The following is a 14,196-nucleotide window of genomic DNA, read 5'->3' on the forward strand; positions in this document are numbered from 1 at the left end:
TAGAAATAATCTTTCAACAGTGGGCTATCTTCCTAAATGCTAAGCTATCTCACTGATAGTGAAAATTAATCTTTATAACAACAGAATATTATTTCTTCAGATCAAAGTTTTAACTTATTCTAACTTCACTGTACCTCTTAATCTTGCTCTTCTTCCAATCTCATTATTCTAATTTCTGCACTGGATTTAATATTAAATTAAACATTACTTTTCCTGGTTCAGATTCAGTCAGCATGGGTCATTACTATTTTAGTAGCTTAATTTGATGAGAAGATATGCAATTCCACTCTTTTGTCACACAGATCCCAGAACTTCTCCTGAGAATGCTGAGCCATTATGGTTCTCTGATCCCAAATGGGGAAGCAAGGCGGCATAACAGTTAGCGCAATGCTATTAAAGTGCTAGCAGACCGGATTCAGTTCCCGCTGTTAGATAGGAGGTTGTACATTCTCTCCCGGACTGTGTAGATTTCCCCCGCGTGCTTCACTTTCCTCCCATGTTCCAGAGATTAGAATTAGGATTAGTAAATTGTGGGCATACTATGTTAGCACCGAAAGAATGGCAACACTTGCACACAGCCTCCAGCACATCTTCGTGCTGAATTGGTCATTGATGAGGTTGATGCATTTCATTGTATGTTTCGATGTACATATGACAAATAAAGCTAATCCACTGCAAAAATCTACTGAAAATATATGGAAAAGTAAGACTGCTGCTGTTTATTTTCCACTGCCTTAACCTTAACCCTTGAAATTCTTTCCCAGAGCCCCTCCCCTTCTCTTTTTCCGACTTTGATCAAGCTGTGGGTTAGGCGTTCTATGGTTCCCTTCTCAGAGTCAAAATTAGCACAGGACTTTAACATGGACAAATTTTCCTGTGGCAACTACCTTCACAAAGTTCTCCTAAAATGCACTGAGGTGCCATTGCTCTGCACCCGAGTTTTTGGGTGGATGTCCTTCAGATGATGCAGCCAAAATGTACGTACAAGGAAGGCTGAAAAAAAAGTGTCAGCCTCTGGTTATGTCACAGCCTCAGTTCAGCCTGTTATAAAGTCTGTCATTAAAATTAATTTCTAAATATCTTTGAGGCTGCAAAATAATTTAAAAACAACTTAAATTGCAACATTTAAAAATATAATTTGATTATTAAAAGCATGAAATGAAAATTAACAATACTTAAAAAGTATTGATAAATATTAAAAAAACATAAGTCATCTAATACTCATCTTGCTCCATCACTGCAGCTGCTTTTCAGTGATGTAAATATGGATCCGAATTCCTTGCTTTGTCAAAAAAGTTGTCAGAAAACTTTTAATTTTCATGCTCATGCACACATGGTCTGAAATCCTAAACTTGATGAGTATTGTGGAAGGAAGTACAAACAATTCTATGTAAAATTGCTGACCTCTCCTAGGAAAATCCCGTTCATTAATATCATTTTTTTGTAACCACTTTGGTCTGGCAAACAAAATAGAACACAAATGGAAAAAGCAGATCGTTTTTATATAAAGTATGTAAAGATCAATTGGTGGTATCATGTTGCTTCCTTTGAAAAGTGTTAATGCAGAAAATGATTGCTATGTCTTCATGACACATTGCTCTCAAACTTACTAGTTCATTACTGAAGTAAGAACATGGACTCTTTATAACTCTGAAAACTTTATGAAAAGTCTTGCAATATACTTCTTCAAATTTCACCAAGACTTTTGTTCTGTAACTGGAACAACTGTTAAGTTTGGCATAAAAATCTTTCCTGTACTTACATTTTCAAATAACCTATGAAAAATAGACAATTCATTGAAAATAGAAATTATGCATCTCCAAACAAATCTTTGAATTTAGGGAAAGAAAAAGTTTTCTGCTTGCACTTTTAAAAAACAGGAATAGCCACGAAGCTTAAAAGAATAATTGTTCAATTAATAACAAATTGTAATTATGAAGCAATCTCAATAGGGAGATTAGAACTTGTAATGATACTGTGACACTATAATTTCCTCTGGGATCAATAAAGTATCTACCTATCTCTCCAATGAGATGATGTAACTGAATCTAATGTGCTGATGTGCTACCATAATTTCATGTAGGATCATAATCAGCAAATGCTGTTGTCTCTGAATTATATTGATGATTAACATTAAACCATTGGAGTTATTACACACTGAAAGAAAGAGCTTAGATTCATTTAGCAAAATTACAAATAGCACCATATGGTTTATCTAACAAAATTTTACATCAAATTACATGACAAAATATTGGTGTAGATATTTAAATGCTTCATCAAAGATGGTTTTAAGGAAAGGGGTACAGAAGCAAGGTGATTTCAGAAGGGATTTACATGCCACTGGTTAAGCAATTGAAATCAGGCATGTTAAAGAGGTCAGACTCAAAATTAATATTTTAGAGGGATGTAGATCTGGGTGGGCACTGGGAGAGGGTTGTGGGATTGTAAAAATAGGACAGGATGGATATAAAAATGAGGAGAAGTTTAAAACTGAAGTATTGATTAATTAAGAGCAATGTGGGTTACCAAGGACAGGGGTGATAAGTGAATAGAATGGTTAACAGGATGTATAATGCAGCTTGACATTCTAATACAATGTGAAAAATAGTGGAATCTTATGAATGAGTCATATAAATTCACTTAATCTAATCCTATTCATAAATTTCCCAGTAGGCCAAATTTATTTTGCAAATTTATTATTTCACATACATTGTTGCAGACTTTCTCAGATTCATCAAGGATGATTAATCTGGAAATTGAAAGGCCTGGATGGAATGAACATGAAGAGAATGCTTTCAATACTGGAGAGTCTAGGAATTCATTGCCACAGATGGCTGTGGAGACCAAATCATTGGGTATATTTAAAACAGTTGTTTATTAATATATCCACCATGAAAATCAATAAATCAACCATGATCGAATGGCAGAGCAGATTCGATGGGATGAGTGGCCTAATTCTGCTCTTATCTCTCGTGGTCTCATCACCAATTATCGTAAATTTCTTTTCTGTAATGTCTGACATTAGTAAACATTGACAAGCAAAGATATATTCCACACAATAAATCAAGGAAAGAAGATAAAGTTTCAAGTTAACCATGTCACCAACCTTGTAAGTAAATAATACACAGTATTTTATTTCCTACACATCAAGTATATGAGACTGAGCCACTTGAAGCAACAGAAGAGCCATCTGTGACATGTAATTTAGCAGGCTCTGAACTATTTAGTATATAAACTTCAGATAAGTCATCTGAATTTTTGAGAATTTTCTTGGCATTTTGCTAAGTAATTACTTAATTTTTATTTAGTAAAAATCATGTTTTTTTTTTGCATATTTACCTATTATGGTGGAATTCTTATTATTGGCTTCAATATGCTGCCAGGTGATGGTGTAGTGGCATCAGTGCAGAACTTCGAGGCGAGTGTTCCCAGGTTCAAATCCAGCCAGCTCCATGCATGCTTTCCATCCAAGCTGGGTTGCCAAAATGCTAAGGAAACAGCAAGGCACAGGGAGGAATTCTATCCTATTCTTCTCAATACTCTAGCAGTGTTTGAGATAGGTGGAACTTCTGGCATGTTGAACGTGAGTAGGTTGTTTACTTTGCAACTGTTACGCCATGAATCCTACTACTATAAGGTATACCTTTCCAGCAATTCATCCATGGCTAGTTGGTATGACAACTACATAAGCCAGTGAACAATAAAGATGAAAGTAAAACAAAAAAAGAAACTGTGAACGCTCGAAGTCTGAAATAAAACCAGAAAATGCTGCAAACGCTCAGCAGGTCAAGCAACATCTGTGGAAAGGGAAACAGGTCATGTTTAAGTCTGAAACCCTGCATCAGAACTGGGAAAGAGAGAAAACAAGTTTCGGATAGCAGAAAAAGTGAGAAGAGGATGGGGAGAAAAAATGGAATATCAAATAAAAAGACCAAATGAATGAAGGTGGCATTAGAATCAGGTTCGGCTTCTTTATATATCTTATATGTTGTTGATAGTGTAATTCCCTGGTTCATATTTTTACTGTTATGCTGTATGTATTTCATTTTGGCAGTTCTGTGAGTGCAGCTTGTTTGGGTTATTGTTGAAGATAAGAAATGAGGAGAAATGTGTGTCCTCGAATCAGGATGGTCGAATTAAGGGGAGGTTTTTCCGGTCAGGGACACTGAGGCTGGGCTTGGGGCTTTTGCTTGAGAGGAGATGAAGAGGGAAGATGCAGGAGAGAAGAGATCGTAGGATTCGACCTGGAGCAGGACTGTGATTTGGTGAAGCCAGGGGTGAGATCGATTGAGGATTGGTGACTATGGAGAAACGGTGAGCTCCAACTTGTGCACATTAGACTGCTTCATTAAACTGGGCCCTTTTCTTTGTTCTTTTCTTTACTAATCCTTTAGTCAAATTAAGAATTATTAAGATAATCTTTTAATCATATGTGGTGTACTGTCTGCTATTTTGTGGCACTAATTCAAAACAAGATAGCAAATTACACAGCATCCACACAGACAGGGGTTTGGGGCAGAAGAGCGCCCCAGTCTCACGAGTTGGGCGGGGCCGGAGGTTTTCTTCCCGAGACTTACGCAGCCAAAGAAACCAGGGGGTTTCAATAGTAAGTCGATGGGCATGACCAGTAGGTCACACTAGTAGAAAGAGAAAATCTGAGCCAAAATTACAGGGGGATAACTAGCAGAAATAGACCCAGTTCTGATAGAAATAAGAAGACAACTAAATCTGAAATTGGAGAATTTGATATTAAGACTGGAAGTTTGCAACATGACCAGTAGGAGGATGAAGAGTTGCTTTTCATTCTTCTGTTGTGCCTCATTGCAATAATGCAGAAACATAGAGAGAGATCAGAGAGACAGCGGTATGGGGAATTAACGAGGTAGATGACCAGGAGCTCAGTATCTTTCCTGTGATCTAAGCACAGATGCTCTGCAAAGTATTATTTTCTACAAAATACTATTTATGTCCCTTGATGGTGGGAAGGGAAAAGGAGTCATATGGAAAAGTGCTATAGGATGGGAAGTGTTCAGTAGGGACAGAAGAGTGGACAAACAAGCCATAAAGAAAGTACTCTCTTTGAAGTACTTAAAGTAGTTGGAACTGAACTGAAATGACGAAGGAGGAGGTGGTTGGCTCACAAATAGAGAAAGCTTGGAGACAGTGTGAGAGGGAGGATAGGCAGGTGATAGAGAAGGGATGCGCTTAGTCTGATGATTTGCTATGAGTCTATTTTAATGCAAGAAGTGTTATGAACAAAGCGGATGAGCTTAGAGCGTGGATCAGTACTTGGAGCTATGATGTTGTGGCCATTACAGAGACTCAGATGGCTCAGGGGCAGGGATGGCTACTTAAAGTGCCAGGCTTTAGATGTTTCAGAAAGGACAGAGAGGGAGTCAAGAGGTGGGGGCATGGCCCTGTTGATCAGAGATAGTGTCACAGCTGCAGAAAAGGAGGAATTTATGGAAGGATTGTCTACGGAGTCTCTTTGGGTGGAAGTTAGGAAGAGGAAGGTGTCAATAACTCTTCTGAGTGTTTTTTTATAGACCACCCAATAGTAACAAGGACATCAAGGAACAGATAGGGAGACAGATGCAGGGTTGTCGTGGTGGGAGATTTTAATTTCCCCAAATATCGATTGGCATCTCCCTAAAGAGAGGGGTTTAGATGGGGTGAAGTTTGTTAGGTGTATTCAGCAAAGTTTCCTGACACATTATGTAGATAAGCCTACAAGAGGAGAGGCTGTACTTGATCTGGTATTGGGAAATGAACCTGGTCAGGTGTCAGATCTCTCCATGGGAGAGCATTTTGGAGATAGTGATCACAAGTCTACCTCCTTTACCATACGATTGGAGAGGGATAGGAACGGACAAGTTAGAAAAGCGTTTAATTGGAATAAGGGGAAATATGAGGCTATCAGGCAGGAACTTGGAAGCATAAATTGTAAACAGTTGTTCTCAAGGAAACGTTCGAAAGAATTGTGTCAAATGTTCAGGGGATATTTATGTGAGGTTCTACATAGGTACGTTCTAATGAGACAGGGAAAGAAGGATGGTAGGGTACAGGAATCATGGTGTACAAAGGCTGTTGGAAATCTTGTCAAGAAAAAAAGAAGAGCTTACGAAAGGTTCAAAAAACTAGGTGTTATGGTCCGGTCTGTAGCCCACATTCCGGGTCTTGATCTGGTCTGCGGACTCTGGGTCTTGTAGCCGTCCCTCCTTTTGCCCTTGAGCCCAATTAGTCACACCTGTGGATCATCGTGGTTTGTTGGGGCTCAAGGAGGCGCACCTGATGCCCATTGGCTGGCAGTGTATTTAGGGGGCTCTGGGACTGAGTGGTATTGGTGTGGATGTGGTTTGGAGTTTTCCTTGTTAAAGATTAGTAAGCTTGGCAGTCATCTGGGACCTAGTTCCCTTCCTATCCCTTGCCTCTGTTGGGCAAGCCTGGCTGGACCGTTGTTGCCTGGTAGGGGGCTCTGCCCCTTTCCATCATTTGTTGCTGATGGGTTGTGCCCTGCAACCTACCCAAGTGCCCTGTGACCTGCTCAGGCCCCTGTGTTCCTGCCTGGGAGGTCCTGGTCCTGCCTAGGAGTTATGTGGCCCACCCAGAGGTCTCTGCCCCTATCTATCTCTTGTTGATGGGTTGTGTCCTGTGACCTGCCCAGGCCCTGTGTTCCTGCCTGGGAGGTCTGGACCCTGCCCAGGAGTTATGCAGCCTGCTCAGTGAACTTTCAGACCTTGCCTGAACTCTAAGGCTCTCCTGGAACCTCAGAATCACCTTGAATGTCATGTCCCTCATGCACACCATGGTCACCACATCTTATCTATTGTTTAGTTGTTCCTATCCTGTCTCTAGTACTTTAGTGCCTGTGTCCTGCACTTGGGTCTAGCCTCCTGTACCCTTATGACACTAGGTAATGATAAAGATCTAGAAGATTATAAGGCTAGCAGGAAGGAACTTAGCAATGAAATTAGGAGAGCCAGAAGGTGCCATGAGAAGGCCTTGGCAGACAGGATTAAGGAAAACATCAAGGCATTCTACAAGAGTGTGAAGATCAAGAGGATAAAATGTGAGAGAATAGGACCAGTCAAGTGTGACAGTGGAAAAGTGTGTATGGAACTGGAGGAGATGACAGAGGTACTTAATGAGTACTTTGCTTCAGTATTCACTATGGAAAAGGATCTTGGTGATTGTAGGGATGCCTTACAGTGGACTGAAAGGTTTGAGCATGTAGATATTAAAAGAGAATGTGCTGGAGCTTTTGGCAAGTATCAAGTTTCATCAGTCACCAGGACTGGATGAGATGTATCCCAGGTTACTGTGGGAAGTGAGGGAGGAGATTGCTGAGCCTCTGGTGATGATCTTTGCATCATCAATGGAGATGGGAGAGGATCCAGAGGATTAGAGGGTTGCAGATGTTGTTCCTTTATTCAAGAAAGGGTGTAGAGGTAGCCCAGGAAATTATAGACCACTGAGTCTTACTTCAGTGGTTGGTAAGTTGATGAAGATCCTGAGAGGCAGGATTTATGAACATTTAGAGAGGCATAATATGATTAGGAATAGTGTATTAGTGTATATGGATTTGAGCATGACTTTTGATAAGCTACCCCATGAAAGGCTTATTGCTTTGTGGAACCAGAACTGGCTTGTCCTTAGAAGAGCAAAGAGTGGTTGTAGACGGGTCATATTCTGCATGGAGGTCGGTGACCAGTGGTGTGCCTCAGGGATCTGTTCTGGGACTCCTACTCTTTGTTATTTTTATAAATGACCTGGATGAGGAAGTGGAGGGATGGGTTAGTAAGTTTGCTGATGACACAAAGGTTGGGGGTGTTGTGGATAGTGTGGAGAGCTGTCAGAGGTTACAGCGGGACATCGATAGGATGCAGAACTGGGCTGAGAAGTGGCAGATGGAGTTCAACACAGGTAAGTGTGAGGTGGTTCATTTTGGTAGGTCAAATACGATGGCAGAATATAGTATTAATGGTAAGACTCCTGGCAGTGTGGAGGATCAGAGGGATCTTGGGATCCGAGTCCATAGGATGCTCAAAGCAGCTACGCAGGTTGACTCTGTGGATAAGAAGGCATATAGTGCATCGGCCTTCATCAGTCATGGGATTGAGTTTAAGAACCAAGAGGTAATGTTGCAGTTATATAGGACCCTGGTCAGACCCCACTTGGAGTACTGTGCTCACTACAGGAAGGATGTGGAAACCATAGAAAAGGTGCAGAGGAGATTAACAAGGCTGTTGCCTGTTTTGGGGAGCATGTCTTATGAGAATAGGTTGGGAGGACTTGGCCTTTTCTCCTTGGAGCAACGGAGGGTGAGAGGTAACCTGATAGAGGTGTATAAGATGATGAGAGTCTTTGATCGTGTGGATAGTCAGAGGCTTTTTCCAGGGCTGAAATGGCTAGCACAAGAGGGCACAGTTTTAAGGTGCTTTGAAGTAGGTACAGAGGAGATGTCAGGGGTAAGTTTTTTACGTAGAGAGTGGTGAATGTGTGGAATGGCCTGCTGGTGACAGTGGTGGAGGTGGAAATGATAGGGTCTTTGAAGAGACTCCTGGACAGGTACATGGAGCTCAGAAAAATAGAGGGCTATTGGTAACCCTAGGTAATTTCTAAGGTAAGGGCATGTTCATCACAGCATTGTGGGCCGAAAGGACTGTCTTGTGCTCTAGGTTTTCTGTGTTTCTATGTGAGAAAGAGATATGTGTCTGATGGTGGAATCTTAATAGAAATGAGTGTTTGCAAAGGATCATGGGGAAGGAGAGTGCTGTGGAAACAATTCTTTTGCCTAGACCTGGTGGGAGCAGAGGTACAGTAAATAGATGAGGTGGGGTCAAATGTTCCATCCACAATGGAAGAAGGGAATGCAGAGTTTAGGAAGACGATGTTCCAGAGGAACCTGTACAATCGTCTCATCATAGGAGCAATTGAGATGAAAAGCGAGGAACTGGGAAAATGGAACAGAGCCTAGTTCCATGATGTAAGTTTGGAGAACGTAATATCAAGATAGTTGTGGGCATCTGTAGGCTTTAAGTTGACATATATACTCAGCACTTCAGTTTAGAACTTCTGGATGACTCTGTTTTTGAGTGATTGTGGTAAAAATAGACATGATTGATTCATTTACTCATTATACATCTCTTCTGATGTTTGCTTCTATAAAAACAGTAAAACTTTGGATTCTGTTGCTGATTCAATGCTCCTTCTTTTACACTATTCCCCATTGAAGATTAGTTTCATTGACTTTCATTTTACTCAGGTTTTTTATTGAGCAAAATAGTTTATGGTACGAATACCTCATTTTGTAACTGGAAATTCTTGACAAAATATCCATGTGAGAGAGGGTGTGTTGATCAGCTTTGATTAAATCACCAGAATATAATATTTTTGCATTGAAAATTGTATGTTTTATAACCAAATTAGTAAAATGTAATGCAAGATAATGTGATTTATTATGAGACTATGTAACTTCAAACAGCTCATACTGTGAGTGACATTTAAACAACAAACATATAATTCAATGCACTTCATAACTTTAAAAACATTGAACTTTTATTACCAGAATCAATAACTTACCTGACAAAAAGGCTTTAGAAGCAGACCATCAATTCTTGGAATGGTAAAAGACAAAATAAAATTATTTGTTGACAACTAACATAAAATTGGAATTTAGTGTAGAAAACCAACTGAATGTGTCATGACCTATTCTTTTAGCTAAAAATGTTAGAATTATTAGTGTTGTCTCAGATCTAGAAGACACAGGTGTTATTTGCCTCTTGAAAATGAGCCAGTGCAAACTGTCTAAATGAATCAAGCATCTTGGCAGCCATTAAGAGATTAATGGCACAGGGCTATTTGAACTGGTCATGTTAAAATTCTTTGGAATCCAAAGGATTTAATACTTGGAAGAAGAATATTTTGAGCCTTTTAAATCAGCCAGCACCACTAAATAATAACAAGTGATTAGATTAGGGTAAACACCATAAAATACTGAAATACAGATAGATACAACACTGAAGGCAAATGAATTTTAAATTAGATCAGTGCAATGTAAATGAAAATGTAAGCATTATTTACACACACTTTCATTTTGAACTTGAAAAAGCAAATAACTAAATGCATATTTCCATTAACCTCATTCATAATAAACTCATGTACAGTCATCTAAATTCCAAGATATTTTGATTTCAGCTTTTTTTTTACAGGTAACATCAATGCTTTAAGAATTCTCTATCAGCGGGGAAATGTGTAAAATTGTCATGTTGGACCTGCAGCTCTAATTACTTTTCCAAAAAACAATAAATATATTTTTAAACAATAAGTATATTTTTTGTTTTCCTTTGGTAAATCAGTTACGATTTAATCTAAAAATGTATCGGCAAAAAGAATGTAAACAGATTTCCAGTTGAACAATTTAATGAAAATGTAGTGTAAGCATGTTTTGTCAGATTATTTACTCTCGTACTAGAAACTGGGCAGCTCATTACCCGTTTCTCTGACAGTATGGTAGCAGGTGGAATATAATATAGGGAAGTGCATGATCATGCACTTTGGTAGAAGGAATAAAGGTATAGATTACTTTCTAAATGGAGAGAAAATGCACAAATCAGAGGTGCAAAAGGGACTTGGGAGTCCTCGTGCAGAATTCCCTAAAGGTTAACTTGCAGGTTGGGTCAGAAGTAAGGAATGCAAATGCAATGTAAGCATTCATTTTGAGAAGACTAGAATATAAAAGCAAGGATGTAATGTTGAGGCTTTATAAGGCACTGGTCAGACCACACTTGGAGTACTGTGAGCTGTTTTAGGCCTCTTATCTTAAAAAAAAATGTGCTGACATGGGAGATGGTCCAGCGGAGGTTCACAGGAATGTAAGGACTGAAGTATGAGGGGAGTTTAATGGTTCTGAGCCTGGTTCTGGAGTTCAGAGGAATGGATCTCATTGAAACCTAGTGAATATTGAAATGCCTAGATAGGGTGGATGTAGAGAAGATGTTTCCTATAGTGGGGGAGTCTAAGACCAGAAGGCACAGCTGTAGAATAGAGAGATGTCCATTTAGAATGCAGATGAGGAGAAATTTCTTGAGCCAGAAGGTATTAACTCTATGGAATTCATTGCCACAGACAGCTATGGAGGCCAAATTAGAGGGTATATTTAAAGAAGCGTTTGATTAGTAAGGATGCCAAAGATTATAGGGAGAAGGCAGGAGAATGGGGTTGAGTGGGATAATAAATCAGCCAAGATAGAAAGGCAGAGCAGACTTGATGGGGTGAATGGCCTAATTCAGCTCCTACTGAATGTTTTATAGTCTTATGTAAATAGAAAACTATGGGCACAAAGTAATGATTAGGAAGTATGTTTTATTTCCTGCTAGAAAGTCTAATTAAAAGGGACTGTGAAATGAATCAGAATCAGAATTAGGTTTAATATCACCCATATTTGTCATGAAATTTATTAATTTTGTAGTAGCAGTACAATGTAATATGTGATAAATATAGAAAAAAACTGAACTACTGTAAGTATGTGTATATATAAAAATAGTTAAATTAAAATAATTAGTGCACAAACGGAAATAAAAAGAAGTAGTGATGTAGTGTTTATGGGTTCAATGTACATTTAGAAACCGGATAGCAGAGGGGAAGAACTTGTCCCTGAATTATTGGGTGTGTACTTTCAGGCTCCTGTGCCTCCTCCCTGATGTCATGTCCTTGGTGGTGGGGATCCTTAATGATGGACACTGTCTTTCTGAGACACTGCTCTGAAGATGTCTTGGATATTATGGAGGCTAGTACCAATGATAGAGATGACTGATTTTACAACTTTCCGCAGAATTACTTCGATCTTGTGCAATAGCACCCCAGCCCATACCAGATGGTAATGCAGTCAGTAGAAGTTTTTAAGTGTTTTATTTGACAAACCAAATCTCCTCAAGCTCCTAATAAAATATAACTGCTGTTTTGCCTTCTATGTAGCTGCATCAAATGTTGCAACCAGATTATATTCTCAAAGGTGTCGACACCCCGGAACTTGAAATTCCTCACTCTCTCCACTTCTGATCCCTCTGAGGGTTGGTTTGTGGTCCCTCATCTTATCCTTCCTGAAGTTCATAATCAGCTCTAAGGTTGTTGGTGTGATACCACTCAACTAGCTGGTCTACCTCATTCCTGTATGCCCCTCTTTACCATCTGAGATCCTGCTAACAATGTTGCACCATTAGCAAATTTATAGATGCCATTTGAGCTTTCCCTAGCCACACAGTTATGAGCGTAGAGAGAGCAGAGTAGTAGGCTAAGTACACATCTTTCTGTAGCTTTTATCATTCCTGATCATTGATATTTCCATACTGTAGCATCTGTAGGACTGTATCAAAGTTTTTGGTAACATGCCAAATCTATACAAAGTAAGCAGAGGTGCTGCCATGCCTTCTTTGTGATGACAATCAAGTGCTGGTCCCAAGACAAATCTTGTGATATGATAATGCCAAGGAATTTAAAGCTACATTGTCAACTTCTTCGAAGCAAACAATGTTCAGAATAAAGACTTCCCTTGCTCACAATGTCTACATCCAGTGAAATCATGTAAAAAAAGTTCTCCTTTCTTGCAAATCCTCCTTGATTGCCTCAAAAGAAGGACGAGAGTGGTGACAGTGAAGTGCATAACGAGGATCAATGTAAATTGGTCATAGAATTATGCAGCTGTCTCTTGTGAAAATAAAAGATACCAAATTTCTGTCTGTCTTTCTTATTTCATTCTGTCGTTAAAATGACGGAGGCAACATTGGTACAGTAAACCAACAAGAAGCCTCAATTCATGATTCAAGCTTTCTTGTGAAAGATGTAAAAATGTAAAAAAAATCAGATTTTATACACTGTGCAAAAGCCTTAAGCACCTTAGATTTTCTACAAAAATATTGTTTTAGATGTTTTTATTGTCTTTTGCATTAGTGTGTCAGTAGAAAAAAGCAATTTTAGTTGTCCAAACATTCGTTTTCCAAATTTGACAGATAATTTTTGTATTTCATTTAAAGAACCATATTAAGCTTGATTCATTTGTAGGTATATAGCCCAGTGCACGGTTAAACAAATATAACAACAGGATGCTAATTGTCAAAGGCATATTAAGATGAGTGAACTAACCTGATTAACTGAACCAGAAAAGGGGGGTAGAAGGTATCACACTGGGTGAAGGACAACCCAATTACAAGGTGAGGGTGTGGCAGATGTAACAATTAACCTTCAAATCATTAATTCTTACACCATGGCAAGAGTGAGTATGGCAATAAGACACAAGGTGGCCATCCTGCATCATCAAACAGAAAGCTCACTGTGGACAGGAATTTCAACATGTGCTTTCCAAGCTCTTCTGAAGAAGCACAAAGGAACAGGCAAGGTTGAGGACCAAAAACGCAGTGATCAGCCATGAAAGCTGAGTGCAATAGACAAGAGATACATCAAACTGGAAGAGGTCCAGCACTGCCATCAGCTGTCAACTCACAGGAACCACTGAAAACCAAGTACCGTCCAGAGAAGTCTTGTCAAAAGTGGTCTACATAGAAGATTTGCTGACAAAAAGCAATTCCTTCAAAGTGGAAACAAAGCCAAGAGACACATCTATACATAAAAATGCGAGGCCTAGGGTGCTGAACAATGACAGAAAGTAGTCTGGACTGGCAAGTCAAAACTTTGAATTTTGGCTCAAACTGGAGGCAGTTTATCCATATAATAGCTGGACAGTGCTACATGGATGAGTGTCTGCAGCCAAAAGTGAAGCACAGCAGAGATTCCCTGCAGGTTTCTGCAAATGGAGTTGGTGATCTGGTCAGAATTAATAGAATTCTCAGAGCTAAGAAGTACAGGCAGATTCGCATCCGTCACGCAATATCATCAGGGAGGTGTCTGATTGGTCCCAGCTTCATTCTGCAGCAGGATAATGACGCCAAACACATGACCAAGGTCATAAAGAACAATCTTCAGCAAATAGAGCAAGGAGTTCTGCAATAGATGATATGGCCTCCACAGAGCCCTGATCTCAATATCATCGAGGTTACCTGGGATAAGCTGGAGAGACAGAAGCAAGCGAGACAGCCAAAGTCTGCAGAAAATCTTCATGTGAATGACTGCTGTCTGATGTCCTTTCTCTCATTTTATGATTATCCGCTCTTATTCTGCACATCCTGAATAGGCTTCTGTCTA

The sequence above is a fragment of the Hypanus sabinus genome, chromosome 9, assembly GCF_030144855.1.
Source record: "Hypanus sabinus isolate sHypSab1 chromosome 9, sHypSab1.hap1, whole genome shotgun sequence".
In the NCBI taxonomy this organism is placed as follows: Eukaryota; Metazoa; Chordata; class Chondrichthyes; order Myliobatiformes; family Dasyatidae; genus Hypanus; species Hypanus sabinus.